This window comes from Carassius carassius, chromosome 22, assembly GCF_963082965.1.
Source record: "Carassius carassius chromosome 22, fCarCar2.1, whole genome shotgun sequence".
NCBI lineage: Eukaryota > Metazoa > Chordata > Actinopteri > Cypriniformes > Cyprinidae > Carassius > Carassius carassius.
The window spans coordinates 22,257,857-22,283,187 of record NC_081776.1 but is presented as its reverse complement, the minus strand read 5'-3'; the positions used below and the strand labels follow the sequence as shown (position 1 = coordinate 22,283,187).

Sequence of the window (25,331 nt, the reverse complement as noted above, 5' to 3'; positions counted from 1 at the left end):
AGAGAATAAGTAGCTTCTAGATCCGTGCATTCAGGTGTGGCTCCAACAGGCCATCCCTAGCCAACCAAGTGTGTCAGGATGGCCGAGCGGTCTAAGGCGCTGCGTTCAGGTCGCAGTCTCCCCTGGAGGTGTGGGTTCGAATCCCACTTCTGACAGATCTATCCTTTGGCTGCAGACAGAGACTTCAGTCTTCTGCTACGTTGAGCCAGCAGGGCGTTAACTTTGACAAAACACAGCATTTGGCAAATGCTAGTATTCATTGGGCAGGCGTTGAAGACAAGGATGAGTTTTTAGACACTTTTTGAAAATGGTTAAAGCCTCCGCCTATTGAATTGAGATAGGCAAGCCGATCCACCAGATGGGAACAGTCCAGGAAAAGGTCCTTGAGAGTGATTTTGTGCCTCTTTGGGATGGCACCACGAGGCGTCGTTCACTTGCAGAACGCAAGCATAGGTCTGAACCAGCGACTTTAGGTATATTGCTGCAGAGCCAGTGGTTATCTTTTAGGCAAACATCAGTATCTTGAATCTGATGCGAACAGCTATTGGTAGCCAGTGCAAAATTATGAAGAAAGGTGTGACGTGGGCTTTCTTTGGCTCGTTTAAGACCACTCTCGCTGCTGCATCCTGGATCAGTTGCAGAGGCTTGATAGTACGTGCCGGAAGACCCGCCAAGGGAGCATAACAGTAGCCCAGTCTGGAGAAAACAAAGAGCTTGGACAAGGAGTTGTGTGGCCTGCTCTGATCGGAAGGGTCTAATCTTCCGAACTTTGTATAAGGCAAATCTGCAGGACCGGGCCAGTGCAGCAATATGGCCATTGAAACTTCACAAAACCTCAGGACGACGTGGCCATGTGTTACATGAATATGAGAAGGATTCTATTACTGCCTTCATGCAGTGTTAGCCAGCATGAATGCAGAATTTTCACTTCATTGTATATGAAAGGATGGCACGGGTCTACACGCAATGTCGCTGGATGAGATTCAGGGAATTTACCTGGAAGCTCACAGTTTTCCACAAAACCTCATTTCACCTGCCCTGAAGAGGAGCTGTGGCATTTTGCCCCCAGGAGACACAGGGAAACCCACACGGAAGGGGACAGAGAACCTCACTCTTTCTTTCTTAGCCACGGGTGTCAAACTCAGTCCCTGGAACGACGAGGCGTCGTTCACTTGCAGAACGCAAGCATAGGTCTGAACCAGAGACTTTAGGTATATTGCTGCAGAGCCAGTGGTTATCTTGTAGGCAAACATCAGTATCTTGAATCTGATGCGAACAGCTATTGGTAGCCAGTGCAAAATTATGAAGAGAGGTGTGACGTGGGCTTTCTTTGGCTCGTTTAAGATCACTCTCGCTGCTGCATCCTGGATCAGTTGCAGAGGCTTGATAGTACGTGCCGGAAGACCCGCCAAGGGAGCATAACAGTAGCCCAGTCTGGAGAAAACAAAGAGCTTGGACAAGGAGTTTTGTGGCCTGCTCTGATCGGAAGGGTCTAATCTTCCGAACTTTGTATAAGGCAAATCTGCAGGACCGGGCCAGTGCAGCAATATGGCCTTTGAAACTTCACAAAACCTCAGGAGGATGTGGCCATGTGTTACATGAATATGAGAGGGATGCTATTACTGCCTTCATTCAGTGTTAGCCAGCATGAATGCAGAATTTTCACTTCATTGTATATAAAAGGATGGCACGGGTCTACACGCAATGTCGCTGGATGAGATTCAGGGAATTTACCTGGAACCTCACAGTTTTCCACAAAACATCATTTCACCTGCCCTGAAGAGGAGCTGTGGCCTTTTGCCCCCAGGAGACACAGGGAAACCCACACGGAAGGGGACAGAGAAACTCACTCTTTCTTTCTAAGCCACGGGTGTCAAACTCAGTCCCTGGAAGGCCGGATACCTGCAGAGTTTAGATTCAAGCCTGATTGAACACACCTGATCCAGCTAATCATGGCCTTCAGGCTCATTTGAAAACTACATGCCTTGTGTGTTTGAGAAGGGTTGGAAGAACACTCTACAGGGCTCGGGCCCTAAAGGAATTTAGTTTGATACCCCTGGTCTAAGCGCTCTCAGTGATCAGAAAAAAGCACCACTCTGCCCCGTGTGAGGCTCGAACTCACGACCTTCAGATTATGAGACTGACGCGCTGCCTAACTGCGCCAACGAGGCTTGTGGGCTAAAGGGCGCCCAAACAGAGAATAAGTAGCTTCTAGATCCGTGCATTCAGGTGTGGCTCCAACAGGCCATCCCTAGCCAACCAAGTGTGTCAGGATGGCCAAGCGGTCTAAGGCGCTGCGTTCAGGTCGCAGTCTCCCCTGGAGGTGTGGGTTCGAATCCCACTTCTGACAGATCTATCCTTTGGCTGCAGACAGAGACTTCAGTCTTCTGCTACGTTGAGCCAGCAGGGCGTTAACTTTGACAAAACACAGCATTTGGCAAATGCTAGTATTCATTGGGCAGAAGTTGAAGACAAGGATGAGTTTTTAGACACTTTTTGAAAATGGTTAAAGCCTCCGCTGATTGAATTGAGATAGGCAAGCCGATCCACCAGCTGGGAACAGTCCAGGAAAAGGTCCTTGAGAGTGATTTTGTGCCTCTTTGGGATGGCACCACGAGGCGTCGTTCACTTGCAGAACGCAAGCATAGGTCTGAACCAGCGACTTTAGGTATATTGCTGCAGAGCCAGTGGTTATCTTGTAGGCAAACATCAGTATCTTGAATCTGATGCGAACAGCTATTGGTAGCCAGTGCAAAATTATGAAGAGAGGTGTGACGTGGGCTTTCTTTGGCTCGTTGAAGACCACTCTCGCTGCTGCATCCTGGATCAGTTGCAGAGGCTTGATAGTACGTGCCGGAAGACCCGCCAAGGGAGCATAACAGTAGCCCAGTCTGGAGAAAACAAAGAGCTTGGACAAGGAGTTGTGTGGCCTGCTCTGATCGGAAGCGTCTAATCTCCCGAACGTTGTATAAGGCAAATCTGCAGGACCGGGCCAGTGCAGCAATATGGCCTTTGAAACTTCACAAAACCTCAGGACGACGTGGCCATGTGTTACATGAATATGAGAGGGATTCTATTACTGCCTTCATGCAGTGTTAGCCAGCATGAATGCAGAATTTTCACTTCATTGTATATGAAAGGATGGCACGGGTCTACACGCAATGTCGCTGGATGAGATTCAGGGAATTTACCTGGAACCTCACAGTTTTCCACAAAACCTCATTTCACCTGCCCTGAAGAGGAGCTGTGGCATTTTGCCCCCAGGAGACACAGGGAAACCCACACGGAAGGGGACAGAGAACCTCACTCTTTCTTTCTTAGCCACGGGTGTCAAACTCAGTCCCTGGAACGACGAGGCGTCGTTCACTTGCAGAACGCAAGCATAGGTCTGAACCAGCGACTTTAGGTATATTGCTGCAGAGCCAGTGGTTATCTTGTAGGCAAACATCAGTATCTTGAATCTGATGCGAACAGCTATTGGTAGCCAGTGCAAAATTATGAAGAGAGGTGTGACGTGGGCTTTCTTTGGCTCATTTAAGACCACTCTCGCTGCTGCATCCTGGATCAGTTGCAGAGGCTTGATAGTACGTGCCGGAAGACCCGCCAAGGGAGCATAACAGTAGCCCAGTCTGGAGAAAACAAAGAGCTTGGACAAGGAGTTGTGTGGCCTGCTCTAAACGGAAGGGTCTAATCTTCCGAACTTTGTATAAGGCAAATCTGCAGGACCGGGCCAGTGCAGCAATATGGCCTTTGAAACTTCACAAAACCTCAGGAGGATGTGGCCATGTGTCACATGAATATGAGAGGGATGCTATTACTGCCTTTATTCAGTGTTAGTCAGCATGAATGCAGAATTTTCACTTCATTGTATATAAAAGGATGGCACGGGTCTACACGCAATGTCGCTGGATGAGATTCAGGGAATTTACCTGGAACCTCACAGTTTTCCACAAAACATCATTTCACCTGCCCTGAAGAGGAGCTGTGGCCTTTTGCCCCCAGGAGACACAGGAAACCCACACGGAAGGGGACAGAGAACCTCACTCTTTCTTTCTAATCCACGGGTGTCAAACTCAGTCCCTGGAAGGCCGGAGACCTGCAGAGTTTAGATTCAAGCCTGATTGAACACACCTGATCCAACTAATCATGGCCTTCAGGCTCATTTGAAAACTACATGCCTTGTGTGTTTGAGAAGGGTTGGAACAACACTCTACAGGGCTCGGGCCCTAAAGGAATTTAGTTTGATACCCCTGGTCTAAGCGCTCTCAGTGATCAGAAAAAAAGCACCACTCTGCCCCGTGTGAGGCTCGAACTCACGACCTTCAGATTATGAGACTGACGCGCTGCCTAACTGCGCCAACGAGGCTTGTGGGATAAAGGGCGCCCAAACAGAGAATAAGTAGCTTCTAGATCCTTGCATTCAGGTGTGGCTCCAACAGGCCATCCCTAGCCAATCAAGGGTGTCAGGATGGCCGAGCGGTCTAAGGCGCTGCGTTCAGGTCGCAGTCTCCCCTGGAGGCGTGGGTTCGAATCCCACTTCTGACAGATCTATCCTTTTGCTGCAGACAGAGACTTCAGTCTTCTGCTACGTTGAGCCAGCAGGATGTTAACTTTGACAAAACACAGCATTTTGGCAAATGCTAGTATTCATTGGGCAGCCGTTGAAGACAAGGATGAGTTTTTAGACACTTTTTGAAAATGGTTAAAGCCTCCGCTGATTGAATTGAGATAGGCAAGCCGATCCACCAGCTGGGAACAGTCCAGGAAAAAGTCCTTGAGAGTGATTTTGTGCCTCTTTGGGATGGCACCACGAGGCGTCGTTCACTTGCAGAACGCAAGCATAGGTCTGAACCAGCGACTTTAGGTATATTGCTGCAGAGCCAGTGGTTATCTTTTAGGCAAACATCAGTATCTTGAATCTGATGCGAACAGCTATTGGTAGCCAGTGCAAAATTATGAAGAAAGGTGTGACGTGGGCTTTCTTTGGCTCGTTTAAGACCACTCTCGCTGCTGCATCCTGGATCAGTTGCAGAGGCTTGATAGTACGTGCCGGAAGACCCGCCAAGGGAGCATAACAGTAGCCCAGTCTGGAGAAAACAAAGAGCTTGGACAAGGAGTTGTGTGGCCTGCTCTGATCGGAAGGGTCTAATCTTCCGAACTTTGTATAAGGCAAATCTGCAGGACCGGGCCAGTGCAGCAATATGGCCATTGAAACTTCACAAAACCTCAGGAGGATGTGGCCATGTGTTACATGAATATGAGAGGGATGCTATTACTGCCTTCGTTCAGTGTTAGCCAGCATGAATGCAGTATTTTCACTTCATTGTGTACAAAAGGATGGCACGGGTCTACACGCAATGTCGCTGGATGAGATTCAGGGAATTTACCTGGAACCTCACAGTTTTCCACAAAACATCATTTCACCTTCCCTGAAGAGGAGCTGTGGCCTTTTGCCCCCAGGAGACACAGGGAAACCCACACGGAAGGGGACAGAGAACCTCACCCTTTTTTCTAAGCCACGGGTGTCAAACTCAGTCCCTGGAAGGCCGGAGACCTGCAGAGTTTAGATTCAAGCCTGATTGAACACACCTGATCCAACTAATCATGGCCTTCAGGCTCATTTGAAAACTACATGCCTTGTGTGTTTGAGAAGGGTTGGAAGAACACTCTACAGGGCTCGGGCCCTAAAGGAATTTAGTTTGATACCCCTGGTCTAAGCGCTCTCAGTGATCAGAAAAAAGCACCACTCTGCCCCGTGTGAGGCTCGAACTCACGACCTTCAGATTATGAGACTGACGCGCTGCCTAACTGCGCCAACGAGGCTTGTGGGCTAAAGGGCGCCCAAACAGAGAATAAGTAGCTTCTAGATCCGTGCATTCAGGTGTGGCTCCAACAGGCCATCCCTAGCCAACCAAGTGTGTCAGGATGGCCGAGCGGTCTAAGGTGCTGCGTTCAGGTCGCAGTCTCCCCTGGAGGTGTGGGTTCGAATCCCACTTCTGACAGATCTATCCTTTGGCTGCAGACAGAGACTTCAGTCTTCTGCTACGTTGAGCCAGCAGGGCGTTAACTTTGACAAAACACAGCATTTGGCAAATGCTAGTATTCATTGGGCAGAAGTTGAAGACAAGGATGAGTTTTTAGACACTTTTTGAAAATGGTTAAAGCCTCCGCTGATTGAATTGAGATAGGCAAGCCGATCCACCAGCTGGGAACAGTCCAGGAAAAGGTCCTTGAGAGTGATTTTGTGCCTCTTTGGGATGGCACCACGAGGCGTCGTTCACTTGCAGAACGCAAGCATAGGTCTGAACCAGCGACTTTAGGTATATTGCTGCAGAGCCAGTGGTTATCTTGTAGGCAAACATCAGTATCTTGAATCTGATGCGAACAGCTATTGGTAGCCAGTGCAAAATTATGAAGAGAGGTGTGACGTGGGCTTTCTTTGGCTCGTTGAAGACCACTCTCGCTGCTGCATCCTGGATCAGTTGCAGAGGCTTGATAGTACGTGCCGGAAGACCCGCCAAGGGAGCATAACAGTAGCCCAGTCTGGAGAAAACAAAGAGCTTGGACAAGGAGTTGTGTGGCCTGCTCTGATCGGAAGGGTCTAATCTCCCGAACGTTGTATAAGGCAAATCTGCAGGACCGGGCCAGTGCAGCAATATGGCCTTTGAAACTTCACAAAACCTCAGGACGACGTGGCCATGTGTTACATGAATATGAGAGGGATTCTATTACTGCCTTCATGCAGTGTTAGCCAGCATGAATGCGGAATTTTCACTTCATTGTATATGAAAGGATGGCACGGGTCTACACGCAATGTCGCTGGATGAGATTCAGGGAATTTACCTGGAACCTCACAGTTTTCCACAAAACCTCATTTCACCTGCCCTGAAGAGGAGCTGTGGCATTTTGCCCCCAGGAGACACAGGGAAACCCACACGGAAGGGGACAGAGAACCTCACTCTTTCTTTCTTAGCCACGGGTGTCAAACTCAGTCCCTTGCAGAACGCAAGCATAGGTCTGAACCAGCGACTTTAGGTATATTGCTGCAGAGCCAGTGGTTATCTTGTAGGCAAACATCAGTATCTTGAATCTGATGCGAACAGCTATTGGTAGCCAGTGCAAAATTATGAAGAGAGGTGTGACGTGGGCTTTCTTTGGCTCATTTAATACCACTCTCGCTGCTTCATCCTGGATCAGTTGCAGAGGCTTGATAGTACGTGCCTGAAGACCCGCCAAGGGAGCATAACAGTAGCCCAGTCTGGAGAAAACAAAGAGCTTGGACAAGGAGTTGTGTGGCTGCTCTGATCGGAAGGGTCTAATCTTCCGAACTTTGTATAAGGCAAATCTGCAGGACCGGGCCAGTGCAGCAATATGGCCTTTGAAACTTCACAAAACCTCAGGAGGATGTGGCCATGTGTTACATGAATATGAGAGGGATGCTATTACTGCCTTCATTCAGTGTTAGTCAGCATGAATGCAGAATTTTCACTTCATTGTATATAAAAGGATGGCACGGGTCTACACGCAATGTCGCTGGATGAGATTCAGGGAATTTACCTGGAACCTCACAGTTTTCCACAAAACATCATTTCACCTGCCCTGAAGAGGAGCTGTGGCCTTTTGCCCCCAGGAGACACAGGGAAACCCACACGGAAGGGGACAGAGAACCTCACTCTTTCTTTCTAATCCACGGGTGTCAAACTCAGTCCCTGGAAGGCCGGAGACCTGCAGAGTTTAGATTCAAGCCTGATTGAACACACCTGATCCAACTAATCATGGTCTTCAGGCTCATTTGAAAACTACATGCCTTGTGTGTTTGAGAAGGGTTGGAACAACACTCTACAGGGCTCGGGCCCTAAAGGAATTTAGTTTGATACCCCTGGTCTAAGCGCTCTCAGTGATCAGAAAAAAAGCACCACTCTGCCCCGTGTGAGGCTCGAACTCACGACCTTCAGATTATGAGACTGACGCGCTGCCTAACTGCGCCAACGAGGCTTGTGGGATAAAGGGCGCCCAAACAGAGAATAAGTAGCTTCTAGATCCTTGCATTCAGGTGTGGCTCCAACAGGCCATCCCTAGCCAATCAAGGGTGTCAGGATGGCCGAGCGGTCTAAGGCGCTGCGTTCAGGTCGCAGACTCCCCTGGAGGCGTGGGTTCGAATCCCACTTCTGACAGATCTATCCTTTGGCTGCAGACAGAGACTTCAGTCTTCTGCTACGTTGAGCCAGCAGGATGTTAACTTTGACAAAACACAGCATTTGGCAAATGCTAGTATTCATTGGGCAGGCGTTGAAGACAAGGATGAGTTTTTAGACACTTTTTGAAAATGGTTAAAGCCTCCGCTGATTGAATTGAGATAGGCAAGCCGATCCACCAGCTGGGAACAGTCCAGGAAAAGGTCCTTGAGAGTGATTTTGTGCCTCTTTGGGATGGCACCACGAGGCGTCGTTCACTTGCAGAACGCAAGCATAGGTCTGAACCAGCGACTTTAGGTATATTGCTGCAGAGCCAGTGGTTATCTTTTAGGCAAACATCAGTATCTTGAATCTGATGCGAATAGCTATTGGTAGCCAGTGCAAAATTATGAAGAAAGGTGTGACGTGGGCTTTCTTTGGCTCGTTTAAGACCACTCTCGCTGCTGCATCCTGGATCAGTTGCAGAGGCTTGATAGTACGTGCCGGAAGACCCGCCAAGGGAGCATAACAGTAGCCCAGTCTGGAGAAAACAAAGAGCTTGGACAAGGAGTTGTGTGGCCTGCTCTGATCGGAAGGGTCTAATCTTCCGAACTTTGTATAAGGCAAATCTGCAGGACCGGGCCAGTGCAGCAATATGGCCATTGAAACTTCACAAAACCTCAGGACGACGTGGCCATGTGTTACATGAATATGAGAAGGATTCTATTACTGCCTTCATGCAGTGTTAGCCAGCATGAATGCAGAATTTTCACTTCATTGTATATGAAAGGATGGCACGGGTCTACACGCAATGTCGATGGATGAGATTCAGGGAATTTACCTGGAAGCTCACAGTTTTCCACAAAACCTCATTTCACCTGCCCTGAAGAGGAGCTGTGGCATTTTGCCCCCAGGAGACACAGGGAAACCCACACGGAAGGGGACAGAGAACCTCACTCTTTCTTTCTAAGCCATGGGTGTCAAACTCAGTCCCTGGAAGGCCGGAGACCTGCAGAGTTTAGATTCAAGCCTGATTGAACACACCTGATCCAACTAATCATGGCCTTCAGGCTCATTTGAAAACTACATGCCTTGTGTGTTTGAGAAGGGTTGGAAGAACACTCTACAGGGCTCGGGCCCTAAAGGAATTTAGTTTGATACCCCTGGTCTAAGCGCTCTCAGTGATCAGAAAAAAGCACCACTCTGCCCCGTGTGAGGCTCGAACTCACGATCTTCAGATTGTGAGACTGACGCGCTGCCTAACTGCGCCAACGAGGCTTGTGGGCTAAAGGGCGCCCAAACAGAGAATAAGTAGCTTCTAGATCCGTGCATTCAGGTGTGGCTCCAACAGGCCATCCCTAGCCAACCAAGTGTGTCAGGATGGCCGAGCGGTCTAAGGCGCTGCGTTCAGGTCGCAGTCTCCCCTGGAGGTGTGGGTTCGAATCCCACTTCTGACAGATCTATCCTTTGGCTGCAGACAGAGACTTCAGTCTTCTGCTACGTTGAGCCAGCAGGATGTTAACTTTGACAAAACACAGCATTTGGCAAATGCTAGTATTCATTGGGCAGGCGTTGAAGACAAGGATGAGTTTTTAGACACTTTTTGAAAATGGTTAAAGCCTCCGCTGATTGAATTGAGATAGGCAAGCCGATCCACCAGCTGGGAACAGTCCAGGAAAAGGTCCTTGAGAGTGATTTTGTGCCTCTTTGGGATGGCACCACGAGGTGTCGTTCACTTGCAGAACGCAAGCATAGGTCTGAACCAGCGACTTTAGGTATATTGCTGCAGAGCCAGTGGTTATCTTTTAGGCAAACATCAGAATCTTGAAACTGATGCGAACAGCTATTGGTAGCCAGTGCAAAATTATGAAGAAAGGTGTGACGTGGGCTTTCTTTGGCTCGTTTAAGACCACTCTCGCTGCTGCATCCTGGATCAGTTGCAGAGGCTTGATAGTACGTGCCGGAAGACCCGCCAAGGGAGCATAACAGTAGCCCAGTCTGGAGAAAACAAAGAGCTTGGACAAGGAGTTGTGTGGCCTGCTCTGATCGGAAGGGTCTAATCTTCCGAACTTTGTATAAGGCAAATCTGCAGGACCGGGCCAGTGCAGCAATATGGCCATTGAAACTTCACAAAACCTCAGGACGACGTGGCCATGTGTTACATGAATATGAGAAGGATTCTATTACTGCCTTCATGCAGTGTTGGCCAGCATGAATGCAGAATTTTCACTTCATTGTATATGAAAGGACGGCACGGGTCTACACGCAATGTCGCTGGATGAGATTCAGGGAATTTACCTGGAAGCTCACAGTTTTCCACAAAACCTCATTTCACCTGCCCTGAAGAGGAGCTGTGGCATTTTGCCCCCAGGAGACACAGGGAAACCCACACGGAAGGGGACAGAGAACCTCACTCTTTCTTTCTTAGCCACGGGTGTCAAACTCAGTCCCTTGCAGAACGCAAGCATAGGTCTGAACCAGCGACTTTAGGTATATTGCTGCAGAGCCAGTGGTTATCTTGTAGGCAAACATCAGTATCTTGAATCTGATGCGAACAGCTATTGGTAGCCAGTGCAAAATTATGAAGAGAGGTGTGACGTGGGCTTTCTTTGGCTCGTTTAAGACCACTCTCGCTGCTGCATCCTGGATCAGTTGCAGAGGCTTGATAGTACGTGCCGGAAGACCCGCCAAGGGAGCATAACAGTAGCCCAGTCTGGAGAAAACAAAGAGCTTGGACAAGGAGTTGTGTGGCCTGTTCTGATCGGAAGGGTCTAATCTTCCGAACTTTGTATAAGGCAAATCTGCAGGACCGGGCCAGTGCAGCAATATGGCCTTTGAAACTTCACAAAACCTCAGGAGGATGTGGCCATGTGTTACATGAATATGAGAGGGATGCTATTACTGCCTTCATTCAGTGTTAGCCAGCATGAATGCAGAATTTTCACTTCATTGTATATAAAAGGATGGCACGGGTCTACACGCAATGTCGCTGGATGAGATTCAGGGAATTTACCTGGAACCTCACAGTTTTCCACAAAACATCATTTCACCTGCCCTGAAGAGGAGCTGTGGCCTTTTGCCCCCAGGAGACACAGGGAAACCCACACGGAAGGGGACAGAGACACTCACTCTTTCTTTCTAAGCCACGGGTGTCAAACTCAGTCCCTGGAAGGCCGGATACCTGCAGAGTTTAGATTCAAGCCTGATTGAACACACCTTATCCAGCTAATCATGGCCTTCAGGCTCATTTGAAAACTACATGCCTTGTGTGTTTGAGAAGGGTTGGAAGAACACTCTACAGGGCTCGGGCCCTAAAGGAATTTAGTTTGATACCCCTGGTCTAAGCGCTCTCAGTGATCAGAAAAAAGCACCACTCTGCCCCGTGTGAGGCTCGAACTCACGACCTTCAGATTATGAGACTGACGCGCTGCCTAACTGCGCCAACGAGGCTTGTGGGCTAAAGGGCGCCCAAACAGAGAATAAGTAGCTTCTAGATCCGTGCATTCAGGTGTGGCTCCAACAGGCCATCCCTAGCCAACCAAGTGTGTCAGGATGGCCGAGCGGTCTAAGGCGCTGCGTTCAGGTCGCAGTCTCCCCTGGAGGCGTGGGTTCGAATCCCACTTCTGACAGATCTATCCTTTGGCTGCAGACAGAGACTTCAGTCTTCTGCTACGTTGAGCCAGCAGGGCTTTAACTTTGACAAAACACAGCATTTGGCAAATGCTAGTATTCATTGGGCAGAAGTTGAAGACAAGGATGTGTTTTTAGACACTTTTTGAAAATGGTTAAAGCCTCCGCTGATTGAATTGAGATAGGCAAGCCGATCCACCAGCTGGGAACAGTCCAGGGAAAGGTCCTTGAGAGTGATTTTGTGCCTCTTTGGGATGGCACCACGAGGCGTCGTTCACTTGCAGAACGCAAGCATAGGTCTGAACCAGCGACTTTAGGTATATTGCTGCAGAGCCAGTGGTTATCTTTTAGGCAAACATCAGTATCTTGAATCTGATGCGAACAGCTATTGGTAGCCAGTGCAAAATTATGAAGAAAGGTGTGACGTGGGCTTTCTTTGGCTCGTTTAAGACCACTCTCGCTGCTGCATCCTGGATCAGTTGCAGAGGCTTGATAGTATGTGCCGGAAGACCCGCCAAGGGAGCATAACAGTAGCCCAGTCTGGAGAAAACAAAGAGCTTGGACAAGGAGTTGTGTGGCCTGCTCTGATCGGAAGGGTCTAATCTTCCGAACTTTGTATAAGGCAAATCTGCAGGACCGGGCCAGTGCAGCAATATGGCCATTGAAACTTCACAAAACCTCAGGAGGATGTGGCCATGTGTTACATGAATATGAGAGGGATGCTATTACTGCCTTCGTTCAGTGTTAGCCAGCATGAATGCAGTATTTTCACTTCATTGTGTACAAAAGGATGGCACGGGTCTACACGCAATGTCGCTGGATGAGATTCAGGGAATTTACCTGGAACCTCACAGTTTTCCACAAAACCTCATTTCACCTGCCCTGAAGAGGAGCTGTGGCATTTTGCCCCCAGGAGACACAGGGAAACCCACACGGAAGGGGACAGAGAACCTCACTCTTTCTTTCTTAGCCACGGGTGTCAAACTCAGTCCCTTGCAGAACGCAAGCATAGGTCTGAACCAGCGACTTTAGGTATATTGCTGCAGAGCCAGTGGTTATCTTGTAGGCAAACATCAGTATCTTGAATCTGATGCGAACAGCTATTGGTAGCCAGTGCAAAATTATGAAGAGAGGTGTGACGTGGGCTTTCTTTGGCTCATTTAATACCACTCTCGCTGCTTCATCCTGGATCAGTTGCAGAGGCTTGATAGTACGTGCCTGAAGACCCGCCAAGGGAGCATAACAGTAGCCCAGTCTGGAGAAAACAAAGAGCTTGGACAAGGAGTTGTGTGGCTGCTCTGATCGGAAGGGTCTAATCTTCCGAACTTTGTATAAGGCAAATCTGCAGGACCGGGCCAGTGCAGCAATATGGCCTTTGAAACTTCACAAAACCTCAGGAGGATGTGGCCATGTGTTACATGAATATGAGAGGGATGCTATTACTGCCTTCATTCAGTGTTAGTCAGCATGAATGCAGAATTTTCACTTCATTGTATATAAAAGGATGGCACGGGTCTACACGCAATGTCGCTGGATGAGATTCAGGGAATTTACCTGGAACCTCACAGTTTTCCACAAAACATCATTTCACCTGCCCTGAAGAGGAGCTGTGGCCTTTTGCCCCCAGGAGACACAGGGAAACCCACACGGAAGGGGACAGAGAACCTCACTCTTTCTTTCTAATCCACGGGTGTCAAACTCAGTCCCTGGAAGGCCGGAGACCTGCAGAGTTTAGATTCAAGCCTGATTGAACACACCTGATCCAACTAATCATGGCCTTCAGGCTCATTTGAAAACTACATGCCTTGTGTGTTTGAGAAGGGTTGGAACAACACTCTACAGGGCTCGGGCCCTAAAGGAATTTAGTTTGATACCCCTGGTCTAAGCGTTCTCAGTGATCAGAAAAAAAGCACCACTCTGCCCCGTGTGAGGCTCGAACTCACGACCTTCAGATTATGAGACTGACGCGCTGCCTAACTGCGCCAACGAGGCTTGTGGGATAAAGGGCGCCCAAACAGAGAATAAGTAGCTTCTAGATCCTTGCATTCAGGTGTGGCTCCAACAGGCCATCCCTAGCCAATCAAGGGTGTCAGGATGGCCGAGCGGTCTAAGGCGCTGCGTTCAGGTCGCAGTCTCCCCTGGAGGCGTGGGTTCGAATCCAACTTCTGACATATCTATCCTTTGGCTGCAGACAGAGACTTCAGTCTTCTGCTACGTTGAGCCAGCAGGATGTTAACTTTGACAAAACACAGCATTTGGCAAATGCTAGTATTCATTGGGCAGGCGTTGAAGACAAGGATGAGTTTTTAGACACTTTTTGAAAATGGTTAAAGCCTCCGCTGATTGAATTGAGATAGGCAAGCCGATCCACCAGCTGGGAACAGTCCAGGAAAAGGTCCTTGAGAGTGATTTTGTGCCTCTTTGGGATGGCACCACGAGGCGTCGTTCACTTGCAGAACGCAAGCATAGGTCTGAACCAGCGACTTTAGGTATATTGCTGCAGAGCCAGTGGTTATCTTTTAGGCAAACATCAGTATCTTGAATCTGATGCGAATAGCTATTGGTAGCCAGTGCAAAATTATGAAGAAAGGTGTGACGTGGGCTTTCTTTGGCTCGTTTAAGACCACTCTCGCTGCTGCATCCTGGATCAGTTGCAGAGGCTTGATAGTACGTGCCGGAAGACCCGCCAAGGGAGCATAACAGTAGCCCAGTCTGGAGAAAACAAAGAGCTTGGACAAGGAGTTGTGTGGCCTGCTCTGATCGGAAGGGTCTAATCTTCCGAACTTTGTATAAGGCAAATCTGCAGGACCGGGCCAGTGCAGCAATATGGCCATTGAAACTTCACAAAACCTCAGGAGGATGTGGCCATGTGTTACATGAATATGAGAGGGATGCTATTACTGCCTTCATTCAGTGTTAGCCAGCATGAATGCAGTATTTTCACTTCATTGTGTACAAAAGGATGGCACGGGTCTACACGCAATGTCGCTGGATGAGATTCAGGGAATTTACCTGGAACCTCACAGTTTTCCACAAAACATCATTTCACCTTCCCTGAAGAGGAGCTGTGGCCTTTTGACCCCAGGAGACACAGGGAAACCCACACGGAAGGGGACAGAGAACCTCACTCTTTCTTTCTAAGCCACGGGTGTCAAACTCAGTCCCTGGAAGGCCGGAGACCTGCAGAGTTTAGATTCAAGCCTGATTGAACACACCTGATCCAACTAATCATGGCCTTCAGGCTCATTTGAAAACTACATGCCTTGTGTGTTTGAGAAGGGTTGGAAGAACACTCTACAGGGCTCGGGCCCTAAAGGAATTTAGTTTGATACCCCTGGTCTAAGCGCTCTCAGTGATCAGAAAAAAGCACCACTCTGCCCCGTGTGAGGCTCGAACTCACGACCTTCAGATTATGAGACTGACGCGCTGCCTAACTGCGCCAACGAGGCTTGTGGGCTAAAGGGCGCCCAAACAGAGAATAAGTAGCTTCTAGATCCGTGCATTCAGGTGTGGCTCCAACAGGCCATCCCTAGCCAACCAAGTGTGTCAGGATGGCCGAGCGGTCTAAGGTGCTGCATTCAGGTCGCAGTCTCCCCTGGAGGTGTGGGTTCGAATCCCACTTCTGACAGATCTATCCTTTGGCTGCAGACAGAGACTTCAGTCTTCTGCTACGTTGAGCCAGCAGGGCGTTAACTTTGACAAAACACAGCATTTGGCAAATGCTAGTATTCATTGGGCAGAAGTTGAAGACAAGGATGAGTTTTTAGACACTTTTTGAAAATGGTTAAAGCCTCCGCTGATTGAATTGAGATAGGCAAGCCGATCCACCAGCCTGGAACAGTCCAGGAAAAGGTCCTTGAGAGTGATTTTGTGCCTCTTTGGGATGGCACCACGAGGCGTCGTTCACTTGCAGAACGCAAGCATAGGTCTGAACCAGCGACTTTAGGTATATTGCTGCAGAGCCAGTGGTTATCTTGTAGGCAAACATCAGTATCTTGAATCTGATGCGAACAGCTATTGGTAGCCAGTGCAAAATTATGAAGAAAGGTGTGACGTGGGCTTTCTTTGGCTCGTTTAAGACCACTCTCGCTGCTGCATCCTGGATCAGTTGCAGAGGCTTGATAGTACGTGCCGGAAGACCCGCCAAGGGAGCATAACAGTAGCCCAGTCTGGAGAAAACAAAGAGCTTGGACAAGGAGTTGTGTGGCCTGCTCTGATCGGAAGGGTCTAATCTTCCGAACTTTGTATAAGGCAAATCTGCAGGACCGGGCCAGTGCAGCAATATGGCCATTGAAACTTCACAAAACCTCAGGACGACGTGGCCATGTGTTACATGAATATGAGAAGGATTCTATTACTGCCTTCATGCAGTGTTGGCCAGCATGAATGCAGAATTTTCACTTCATTGTATATGAAAGGACGGCACGGGTCTACACGCAATGTCGCTGGATGAGATTCAGGGAATTTACCTGGAAGCTCACAGTTTTCCACAAAACCTCATTTCACCTGCCCTGAAGAGGAGCTGTGGCATTTTGCCCCCAGGAGACACAGGGAAACCCACACGGAAGGGGACAGAGAACCTCACTCTTTCTTTCTTAGCCACGGGTGTCAAACTCAGTCCCTTGCAGAACGCAAGCATAGGTCTGAACCAGCGACTTTAGGTATATTGCTGCAGAGCCAGTGGTTATCTTGTAGGCAAACATCAGTATCTTGAATCTGATGCGAACAGCTATTGGTAGCCAGTGCAAAATTATGAAGAGAGGTGTGACGTGGGCTTTCTTTGGCTCGTTTAAGACCACTCTCGCTGCTGCATCCTGGATCAGTTGCAGAGGCTTGATAGTACGTGCCGGAAGACCCGCCAAGGGAGCATAACAGTAGCCCAGTCTGGAGAAAACAAAGAGCTTGGACAAGGAGTTGTGTGGCCTGTTCTGATCGGAAGGGTCTAATCTTCCGAACTTTGTATAAGGCAAATCTGCAGGACCGGGCCAGTGCAGCAATATGGCCTTTGAAACTTCACAAATCCTCAGGAGGATGTGGCCATGTGTTACATGAATATGAGAGGGATGCTATTACTGCCTTCATTCAGTGTTAGCCAGCATGAATGCAGAATTTTCACTTCATTGTATATAAAAGGATGGCACGGGTCTACACGCAATGTCGCTGGATGAGATTCAGGGAATTTACCTGGAACCTCACAGTTTTCCACAAAACATCATTTCACCTGCCCTGAAGAGGAGCTGTGGCCTTTTGCCCCCAGGAGACACAGGGAAACCCACACGGAAGGGGACAGAGACACTCACTCTTTCTTTCTAAGCCACGGGTGTCAAACTCAGTCCCTGGAAGGCCGGATACCTGCAGAGTTTAGATTCAAGCCTGATTGAACACACCTTATCCAGCTAATCATGGCCTTCAGGCTCATTTGAAAACTACATGCCTTGTGTGTTTGAGAAGGGTTGGAAGAACACTCTACAGGGCTCGGGCCCTAAAGGAATTTAGTTTGATACCCCTGGTCTAAGCGCTCTCAGTGATCAGAAAAAAGCACCACTCTGCCCCGTGTGAGGCTCGAACTCACGACCTTCAGATTATGAGACTGACGCGCTGCCTAACTGCGCCAACGAGGCTTGTGGGCTAAAGGGCGCCCAAACAGAGAATAAGTAGCTTCTAGATCCGTGCATTCAGGTGTGGCTCCAACAGGCCATCCCTAGCCAACCAAGTGTGTCAGGATGGCCGAGCGGTCTAAGGCGCTGCGTTCAGGTCGCAGTCTCCCCTGGAGGCGTGGGTTCGAATCCCACTTCTGACAGATCTATCCTTTGGCTGCAGACAGAGACTTCAGTCTTCTGCTACGTTGAGCCAGCAGGGCGTTAACTTTGACAAAACACAGCATTTGGCAAATGCTAGTATTCATTGGGCAGAAGTTGAAGACAAGGATGTGTTTTTAGACACTTTTTGAAAATGGTTAAAGCCTCCGCTGATTGAATTGAGATAGGCAAGCCGATCCACCAGCTGGGAACAGTCCAGGGAAAGGTCCTTGAGAGTGATTTTGTGCCTCTTTGGGATGGCACCACGAGGCGTCGTTCACTTGCAGAACGCAAGCATAGGTCTGAACCAGCGACTTTAGGTATATTGCTGCAGAGCCAGTGGTTATCTTTTAGGCAAACATCAGTATCTTGAATCTGATGCGAACAGCTATTGGTAGCCAGTGCAAAATTATGAAGAAAGGTGTGACGTGGGCTTTCTTTGGCTCGTTTAAGACCACTCTCGCTGCTGCATCCTGGATCAGTTGCAGAGGCTTGATAGTACGTGCCGGAAGACCCGCCAAGGGAGCATAACAGTAGCCCAGTCTGGAGAAAACAAAGAGCTTGGACAAGGAGTTGTGTGGCCTGCTCTGATCGGAAGGGTCTAATCTTCCGAACTTTGTATAAGGCAAATCTGCAGGACCGGGCCAGTGCAGCAATATGGCCATTGAAACTTCACAAAACCTCAGGAGGATGTGGCCATGTGTTACATGAATATGAGAGGGATGCTATTACTGCCTTCGTTCAGTGTTAGCCAGCATGAATGCAGTATTTTCACTTCATTGTGTACAAAAGGATGGCACGGGTCTACACGCAATGTCGCTGGATGAGATTCAGGGAATTTACCTGGAACCTCACAGTTTTCCACAAAACATCATTTCACCTTCCCTGAAGAGGAGCTGTGGCCTTTTGCCCCCAGGAGACACAGGGAAACCCACACGGAAGGGGACAGAGAACCTCACCCTTTTTTCTAAGCCACGGGTGTCAAACTCAGTCCCTGGAAGGCCGGAGACCTGCAGAGTTTAGATTCAAGCCTGATTGAACACACCTGATCCAACTAATCATGGCCTTCAGGCTCATTTGAAAACTACATGCCTTGTGTGTTTGAGAAGGGTTGGAAGAACACTCTACAGGGCTCGGGCCCTAAAGGAATTTAGTTTGATACCCCTGGTCTAAGCGCTCTCAGTGATCAGAAAAAAGCACCACTCTGCCCCGTGTGAGGCTCGAACTCACGACCTTCAGATTATGAGACTGACGCGCTGCCTAACTGCGCCAACGAGGCTTGTGGGATAAAGGGCGCCCAAACAGAGAATAAGTAGCTTCTAGATCCTTGCATTCAGGTGTGGCTCCAACAGGCCATCCCTAGCCAATCAAGGGTGTCAGGATGGCCGAGCGGTCTAAGGCGCTGCGTTCAGGTCGCAGTCTCCCCTGGAGGCGTGGGTTCGAATCCCACTTCTGACAGATCTATCCTTTTGCTGCAGACAGAGACTTCAGTCTTCTGCTACGTTGAGCCAGCAGGATGTTAACTTTGACAAAACACAGCATTTTGGCAAATGCTAGTATTCATTGGGCAGCCGTTGAAGACAAGGATGAGTTTTTAGAAACTTTTTGAAAATGGTTAAAGCCTCCGCTGATTGAATTGAGATAGGCAAGCCGATCCACCAGCTATTGGTAGCCAGTGCAAAATTATGAAGAAAGGTGTGACGTGGGCTTTCTTTGGCTCGTTTAAGACCACTCTCGCTGCTGCATCCTGGATCAGTTGCAGAGGCTTGATAGTACGTGCCGGAAGACCCGCCAAGGGAGCATAACAGTAGCCCAGTCTGGAGAAAACAAAGAGCTTGGACAAGGAGTTGTGTGGCCTGCTCTGATCGGAAGGGTCTAATCTTCCGAACTTTGTATAAGGCAAATCTGCAGGACCGGGCCAGTGCAGCAATATGGCCATTGAAACTTCACAAAACCTCAGGAGGATGTGGCCATGTGTTACATGAACATGAGAGGGATGCTATTACTGCCTTCGTTCAGTGTTAGCCAGCATGAATGCAGTATTTTCACTTCATTGTGTACAAAAGGATGGCACGGGTCTACACGCAATGTCGCTGGATGAGATTCAGGGAATTTACCTGGAACCTCACAGTTTTCCACAAAACATCATTTCACCTTCCCTGAAGAGGAGCTGTGGCCTTTTGCCCCCAGGAGACACAGGGAAACCCACACGGAAGGGGACAGAGAACCTCACCCTTTTTTCTAAGCCACGGGTGTCAAACTCAGTCCCTGGAAGGCCGGAGACCTGCAGAGTTTAGATTCAAGCCTGATTGAACACACCTGATCCAACTAATCATGGCCTTCAGGCTCATTTGAAAACTACATGCCTTGTGTGTTTGAGAAGGGTTGGAAGAACACTCTACAGGGCTCGGGCCCTAAAGGAATTTAGTTTGATACCCCTGGTCTAAGCGCTCTCAGTGATCAGAAAAAAGCACCACTCTGCCCCGTGTGAGGCTCGAACTCACGACCTTCAGATTATGAGACTGACGCGCTGCCTAACTGCGCCAACGAGGCTTGTGGGCTAAAGGGCGCCCAAACAGAGAATAAGTAGCTTCTAGATCCGTGCATTCAGGTGTGGCTCCAACAGGCCATCCCTAGCCAACCAAGTGTGTCAGGATGGCCGAGCGGTCTAAGGTGCTGCGTTCAGGTCGCAGTCTCCCCTGGAGGTGTGGGTTCGAATCCCACTTCTGACAGATCTATCCTTTGGCTGCAGACAGAGACTTCAGTCTTCTGCTACGTTGAGCCAGCAGGGCGTTAACTTTGACAAAACACAGCATTTGGCAAATGCTAGTATTCATTGGGCAGAAGTTGAAGACAAGGATGAGTTTTTAGACACTTTTTAAAAATGGTTAAAGCCTCCGCTGATTGAATTGAGATAGGCAAGCCGATCCACCAGCTGGGAACAGTCCAGGAAAAGGTCCTTGAGAGTGATTTTGTGCCTCTTTGGGATGGCACCACGAGGCGTCGTTCACTTGCAGAACGCAAGCATAGGTCTGAACCAGCGACTTTAGGTATATTGCTGCAGAGCCAGTGGTTATCTTGTAGGCAAACATCAGTATCTTGAATCTGATGCGAACAGCTATTGGTAGCCAGTGCAAAATTATGAAGAGAGGTGTGACGTGGGCTTTCTTTGGCTCGTTGAAGACCACTCTCGCTGCTGCATCCTGGATCAGTTGCAGAGGCTTGATAGTACGTGCCGGAAGACCCGCCAAGGGAGCATAACAGTAGCCCAGTCTGGAGAAAACAAAGAGCTTGGACAAGGAGTTGTGTGGCCTGCTCTGATCGGAAGGGTCTAATCTCCCGAACGTTGTATAAGGCAAATCTGCAGGACCGGGCCAGTGCAGCAATATGGCCTTTGAAACTTCACAAAACCTCAGGACGACGTGGCCATGTGTTACATGAATATGAGAGGGATTCTATTACTGCCTTCATGCAGTGTTAGCCAGCATGAATGCGGAATTTTCACTTCATTGTATATGAAAGGATGGCACGGGTCTACACGCAATGTCGCTGGATGAGATTCAGGGAATTTACCTGGAACCTCACAGTTTTCCACAAAACCTCATTTCACCTGCCCTGAAGAGGAGCTGTGGCATTTTGCCCCCAGGAGACACAGGGAAACCCACACGGAAGGGGACAGAGAACCTCACTCTTTCTTTCTTAGCCACGGGTGTCAAACTCAGTCCCTTGCAGAACGCAAGCATAGGTCTGAACCAGCGACTTTAGGTATATTGCTGCAGAGCCAGTGGTTATCTTGTAGGCAAACATCAGTATCTTGAATCTGATGCGAACAGCTATTGGTAGCCAGTGCAAAATTATGAAGAGAGGTGTGACGTGGGCTTTCTTTGGCTCATTTAATACCACTCTCGCTGCTTCATCCTGGATCAGTTGCAGAGGCTTGATAGTACGTGCCTGAAGACCCGCCAAGGGAGCATAACAGTAGCCCAGTCTGGAGAAAACAAAGAGCTTGGACAAGGAGTTGTGTGGCTGCTCTGATCGGAAGGGTCTAATCTTCCGAACTTTGTATAAGGCAAATCTGCAGGACCGGGCCAGTGCAGCAATATGGCCTTTGAAACTTCACAAAACCTCAGGAGGATGTGGCCATGTGTTACATGAATATGAGAGGGATGCTATTACTGCCTTCATTCAGTGTTAGTCAGCATGAATGCAGAATTTTCACTTCATTGTATATAAAAGGATGGCACGGGTCTACACGCAATGTCGCTGGATGAGATTCAGGGAATTTACCTGGAACCTCACAGTTTTCCACAAAACATCATTTCACCTGCCCTGAAGAGGAGCTGTGGCCTTTTGCCCCCAGGAGACACAGGGAAACCCACACGGAAGGGGACAGAGAACCTCACTCTTTCTTTCTAATCCACGGGTGTCAAACTCAGTCCCTGGAAGGCCGGAGACCTGCAGAGTTTAGATTCAAGCCTGATTGAACACACCTGATCCAACTAATCATGGCCTTCAGGCTCATTTGAAAACTACATGCCTTGTGTGTTTGAGAAGGGTTGGAACAACACTCTACAGGGCTCGGGCCCTAAAGGAATTTAGTTTGATACCCCTGGTCTAAGCGTTCTCAGTGATCAGAAAAAAGCACCACTCTGCCCCGTGTGAGGCTCGAACTCACGACCTTCAGATTATGAGACTGACGCGCTGCCTAACTGCGCCAACGAGGCTTGTGGGATAAAGGGCGCCCAAACAGAGAATAAGTAGCTTCTAGATCCTTGCATTCAGGTGTGGCTCCAACAGGCCATCCCTAGCCAATCAAGGGTGTCAGGATGGCCGAGCGGTCTAAGGCGCTGCGTTCAGGTCGCAGTCTCCCCTGGAGGCGTGGGTTCGAATCCAACTTCTGACATATCTATCCTTTGGCTGCAGACAGAGACTTCAGTCTTCTGCTACGTTGAGCCAGCAGGATGTTAACTTTGACAAAACACAGCATTTGGCAAATGCTAGTATTCATTGGGCAGGCGTTGAAGACAAGGATGAGTTTTTAGACACTTTTTGAAAATGGTTAAAGCCTCCGCTGATTGAATTGAGATAGGCAAGCCGATCCACCAGCTGGGAACAGTCCAGGAAAAGGTCCTTGAGAGTGATTTTGTGCCTCTTTGGGATGGCACCACGAGGCGTCGTTCACTTGCAGAACGCAAGCATAGGTCTGAACCAGCGACTTTAGGTATATTGCTGCAGAGCCAGTGGTTATCTTTTAGGCAAACATCAGTATCTTGAATCTGATGCGAATAGCTATTGGTAGCCAGTGCAAAATTATGAAGAAAGGTGTGACGTGGGCTTTCTTTGGCTCGTTTAAGACCACTCTCGCTGCTGCATCCTGGATCAGTTGCAGAGGCTTGATAGTACGTGCCGGAAGACCCGCCAAGGGAGCATAACAGTAGCCCAGTCTGGAGAAAACAAAGAGCTTGGACAAGGAGTTGTGTGGCCTGCTCTGATCGGAAGGGTCTAATCTTCCGAACTTTGTATAAGGCAAATCTGCAGGACCGGGCCAGTGCAGCAATATGGCCATTGAAACTTCACAAAACCTCAGGAGGATGTGGCCATGTGTTACATGAATATGAGAGGGATGCTATTACTGCCTTCATTCAGTGTTAGCCAGCATGAATGCAGTATTTTCACTTCATTGTGTACAAAAGGATGGCACGGGTCTACACGCAATGTCGCTGGATGAGATTCAGGGAATTTACCTGGAACCTCACAGTTTTCCACAAAACATCATTTCACCTTCCCTGAAGAGGAGCTGTGGCCTTTTGACCCCAGGAGACACAGGGAAACCCACACGGAAGGGGACAGAGAACCTCACTCTTTCTTTCTAAGCCACGGGTGTCAAACTCAGTCCCTGGAAGGCCGGAGACCTGCAGAGTTTAGATTCAAGCCTGATTGAACACACCTGATCCAACTAATCATGGCCTTCAGGCTCATTTGAAAACTACATGCCTTGTGTGTTTGAGAAGGGTTGGAAGAACACTCTACAGGGCTCGGGCCCTAAAGGAATTTAGTTTGATACCCCTGGTCTAAGCGCTCTCAGTGATCAGAAAAAAGCACCACTCTGCCCCGTGTGAGGCTCGAACTCACGACCTTCAGATTATGAGACTGACGCGCTGCCTAACTGCGCCAACGAGGCTTGTGGGATAAAGGGCGCCCAAACAGAGAATAAGTAGCTTCTAGATCCTTGCATTCAGGTGTGGCTCCAACAGGCCATCCCTAGCCAATCAAGGGTGTCAGGATGGCCGAGCGGTCTAAGGCGCTGCGTTCAGGTCGCAGTCTCCCCTGGAGGCGTGGGTTCGAATCCCACTTCTGACAGATCTATCCTTTTGCTGCAGACAGAGACTTCAGTCTTCTGCTACGTTGAGCCAGCAGGATGTTAACTTTGACAAAACACAGCATTTTGGCAAATGCTAGTATTCATTGGGCAGCCGTTGAAGACAAGGATGAGTTTTTAGAAACTTTTTGAAAATGGTTAAAGCCTCCGCTGATTGAATTGAGATAGGCAAGCCGATCCACCAGCTATTGGTAGCCAGTGCAAAATTATGAAGAAAGGTGTGACGTGGGCTTTCTTTGGCTCGTTTAAGACCACTCTCGCTGCTGCATCCTGGATCAGTTGCAGAGGCTTGATAGTACGTGCCGGAAGACCCGCCAAGGGAGCATAACAGTAGCCCAGTCTGGAGAAAACAAAGAGCTTGGACAAGGAGTTGTGTGGCCTGCTCTGATCGGAAGGGTCTAATCTTCCGAACTTTGTATAAGGCAAATCTGCAGGACCGGGCCAGTGCAGCAATATGGCCATTGAAACTTCACAAAACCTCAGGAGGATGTGGCCATGTGTTACATGAAAATGAGAGGGATGCTATTACTGCCTTCGTTCAGTGTTAGCCAGCATGAATGCAGTATTTTCACTTCATTGTGTACAAAAGGATGGCACGGGTCTACACGCAATGTCGCTGGATGAGATTCAGGGAATTTACCTGGAACCTCACAGTTTTCCACAAAACATCATTTCACCTTCCCTGAAGAGGAGCTGTGGCCTTTTGCCCCCAGGAGACACAGGGAAACCCACACGGAAGGGGACAGAGAACCTCACCCTTTTTTCTAAGCCACGGGTGTCAAACTCAGTCCCTGGAAGGCCGGAGACCTGCAGAGTTTAGATTCAAGCCTGATTGAACACACCTGATCCAACTAATCATGGCCTTCAGGCTCATTTGAAAACTACATGCCTTGTGTGTTTGAGAAGGGTTGGAAGAACACTCTACAGGGCTCGGGCCCTAAAGGAATTTAGTTTGATACCCCTGGTCTAAGCGCTCTCAGTGATCAGAAAAAAGCACCACTCTGCCCCGTGTGAGGCTCGAACTCACGACCTTCAGATTATGAGACTGACGCGCTGCCTAACTGCGCCAACGAGGCTTGTGGGCTAAAGGGCGCCCAAACAGAGAATAAGTAGCTTCTAGATCCGTGCATTCAGGTGTGGCTCCAACAGGCCATCCCTAGCCAACCAAGTGTGTCAGGATGGCCGAGCGGTCTAAGGTGCTGTGTTCAGGTCGCAGTCTCCCCTGGAGGTGTGGGTTCGAATCCCACTTCTGACAGATCTATCCTTTGGCTGCAGACAGAGACTTCAGTCTTCTGCTACGTTGAGCCAGCAGGGCGTTAACTTTGACAAAACACAGCATTTGGCAAATGC

At 49.0% G+C, this 25,331-nt stretch overlaps 29 non-coding genes across 29 annotated transcripts; 15 read left to right on the top strand and 14 right to left on the bottom strand.

Moving 5' to 3' along the window:
* The first annotated feature begins 72 nt into the window (after positions 1–72).
* On the top strand, positions 73–155 carry trnal-cag (transfer RNA leucine (anticodon CAG)). The gene has a single exon. It is a non-coding gene; the product is annotated as a tRNA-Leu (tRNA).
* A 1,942-nt stretch (positions 156–2,097) lies between these two features.
* Positions 2,098–2,171, bottom strand: trnam-cau (transfer RNA methionine (anticodon CAU)). Its single transcript has one exon. It is a non-coding gene; the product is annotated as a tRNA-Met (tRNA).
* A 96-nt stretch (positions 2,172–2,267) lies between these two features.
* Positions 2,268–2,350, top strand: trnal-cag (transfer RNA leucine (anticodon CAG)). Its single transcript has one exon. It is a non-coding gene; the product is annotated as a tRNA-Leu (tRNA).
* A 1,942-nt stretch (positions 2,351–4,292) lies between these two features.
* trnam-cau (transfer RNA methionine (anticodon CAU)) lies at positions 4,293–4,366 on the bottom strand. Its single transcript has one exon. It is a non-coding gene; the product is annotated as a tRNA-Met (tRNA).
* A 96-nt stretch (positions 4,367–4,462) lies between these two features.
* trnal-cag (transfer RNA leucine (anticodon CAG)) lies at positions 4,463–4,545 on the top strand. Its single transcript has one exon. It is a non-coding gene; the product is annotated as a tRNA-Leu (tRNA).
* Positions 4,546–5,749: 1,204 nt separating this feature from the next.
* trnam-cau (transfer RNA methionine (anticodon CAU)) lies at positions 5,750–5,823 on the bottom strand. The gene has a single exon. It is a non-coding gene; the product is annotated as a tRNA-Met (tRNA).
* Positions 5,824–5,919: 96 nt separating this feature from the next.
* Positions 5,920–6,002, top strand: trnal-cag (transfer RNA leucine (anticodon CAG)). The gene has a single exon. It is a non-coding gene; the product is annotated as a tRNA-Leu (tRNA).
* A 1,919-nt stretch (positions 6,003–7,921) lies between these two features.
* trnam-cau (transfer RNA methionine (anticodon CAU)) lies at positions 7,922–7,995 on the bottom strand. The gene has a single exon. It is a non-coding gene; the product is annotated as a tRNA-Met (tRNA).
* A 96-nt stretch (positions 7,996–8,091) lies between these two features.
* Positions 8,092–8,174, top strand: trnal-cag (transfer RNA leucine (anticodon CAG)). Its single transcript has one exon. It is a non-coding gene; the product is annotated as a tRNA-Leu (tRNA).
* A 1,204-nt stretch (positions 8,175–9,378) lies between these two features.
* trnav-cac (transfer RNA valine (anticodon CAC)) lies at positions 9,379–9,452 on the bottom strand. Its single transcript has one exon. It is a non-coding gene; the product is annotated as a tRNA-Val (tRNA).
* Positions 9,453–9,548: 96 nt separating this feature from the next.
* trnal-cag (transfer RNA leucine (anticodon CAG)) lies at positions 9,549–9,631 on the top strand. The gene has a single exon. It is a non-coding gene; the product is annotated as a tRNA-Leu (tRNA).
* Positions 9,632–11,550: 1,919 nt separating this feature from the next.
* trnam-cau (transfer RNA methionine (anticodon CAU)) lies at positions 11,551–11,624 on the bottom strand. Its single transcript has one exon. It is a non-coding gene; the product is annotated as a tRNA-Met (tRNA).
* A 96-nt stretch (positions 11,625–11,720) lies between these two features.
* On the top strand, positions 11,721–11,803 carry trnal-cag (transfer RNA leucine (anticodon CAG)). Its single transcript has one exon. It is a non-coding gene; the product is annotated as a tRNA-Leu (tRNA).
* Positions 11,804–13,722: 1,919 nt separating this feature from the next.
* trnam-cau (transfer RNA methionine (anticodon CAU)) lies at positions 13,723–13,796 on the bottom strand. The gene has a single exon. It is a non-coding gene; the product is annotated as a tRNA-Met (tRNA).
* Positions 13,797–13,892: 96 nt separating this feature from the next.
* Positions 13,893–13,975, top strand: trnal-cag (transfer RNA leucine (anticodon CAG)). The gene has a single exon. It is a non-coding gene; the product is annotated as a tRNA-Leu (tRNA).
* A 1,204-nt stretch (positions 13,976–15,179) lies between these two features.
* trnam-cau (transfer RNA methionine (anticodon CAU)) lies at positions 15,180–15,253 on the bottom strand. Its single transcript has one exon. It is a non-coding gene; the product is annotated as a tRNA-Met (tRNA).
* A 96-nt stretch (positions 15,254–15,349) lies between these two features.
* On the top strand, positions 15,350–15,432 carry trnal-cag (transfer RNA leucine (anticodon CAG)). The gene has a single exon. It is a non-coding gene; the product is annotated as a tRNA-Leu (tRNA).
* Positions 15,433–17,351: 1,919 nt separating this feature from the next.
* trnam-cau (transfer RNA methionine (anticodon CAU)) lies at positions 17,352–17,425 on the bottom strand. The gene has a single exon. It is a non-coding gene; the product is annotated as a tRNA-Met (tRNA).
* Positions 17,426–17,521: 96 nt separating this feature from the next.
* Positions 17,522–17,604, top strand: trnal-cag (transfer RNA leucine (anticodon CAG)). Its single transcript has one exon. It is a non-coding gene; the product is annotated as a tRNA-Leu (tRNA).
* A 1,203-nt stretch (positions 17,605–18,807) lies between these two features.
* On the bottom strand, positions 18,808–18,881 carry trnam-cau (transfer RNA methionine (anticodon CAU)). The gene has a single exon. It is a non-coding gene; the product is annotated as a tRNA-Met (tRNA).
* A 96-nt stretch (positions 18,882–18,977) lies between these two features.
* Positions 18,978–19,060, top strand: trnal-cag (transfer RNA leucine (anticodon CAG)). The gene has a single exon. It is a non-coding gene; the product is annotated as a tRNA-Leu (tRNA).
* A 1,021-nt stretch (positions 19,061–20,081) lies between these two features.
* trnam-cau (transfer RNA methionine (anticodon CAU)) lies at positions 20,082–20,155 on the bottom strand. Its single transcript has one exon. It is a non-coding gene; the product is annotated as a tRNA-Met (tRNA).
* Positions 20,156–20,251: 96 nt separating this feature from the next.
* On the top strand, positions 20,252–20,334 carry trnal-cag (transfer RNA leucine (anticodon CAG)). The gene has a single exon. It is a non-coding gene; the product is annotated as a tRNA-Leu (tRNA).
* Positions 20,335–22,252: 1,918 nt separating this feature from the next.
* Positions 22,253–22,326, bottom strand: trnam-cau (transfer RNA methionine (anticodon CAU)). Its single transcript has one exon. It is a non-coding gene; the product is annotated as a tRNA-Met (tRNA).
* A 96-nt stretch (positions 22,327–22,422) lies between these two features.
* Positions 22,423–22,505, top strand: trnal-cag (transfer RNA leucine (anticodon CAG)). Its single transcript has one exon. It is a non-coding gene; the product is annotated as a tRNA-Leu (tRNA).
* Positions 22,506–23,709: 1,204 nt separating this feature from the next.
* On the bottom strand, positions 23,710–23,783 carry trnam-cau (transfer RNA methionine (anticodon CAU)). Its single transcript has one exon. It is a non-coding gene; the product is annotated as a tRNA-Met (tRNA).
* A 96-nt stretch (positions 23,784–23,879) lies between these two features.
* On the top strand, positions 23,880–23,962 carry trnal-cag (transfer RNA leucine (anticodon CAG)). Its single transcript has one exon. It is a non-coding gene; the product is annotated as a tRNA-Leu (tRNA).
* Positions 23,963–24,983: 1,021 nt separating this feature from the next.
* Positions 24,984–25,057, bottom strand: trnam-cau (transfer RNA methionine (anticodon CAU)). Its single transcript has one exon. It is a non-coding gene; the product is annotated as a tRNA-Met (tRNA).
* A 96-nt stretch (positions 25,058–25,153) lies between these two features.
* On the top strand, positions 25,154–25,236 carry trnal-cag (transfer RNA leucine (anticodon CAG)). Its single transcript has one exon. It is a non-coding gene; the product is annotated as a tRNA-Leu (tRNA).
* The last annotated feature ends 95 nt before the right edge of the window (positions 25,237–25,331 follow it).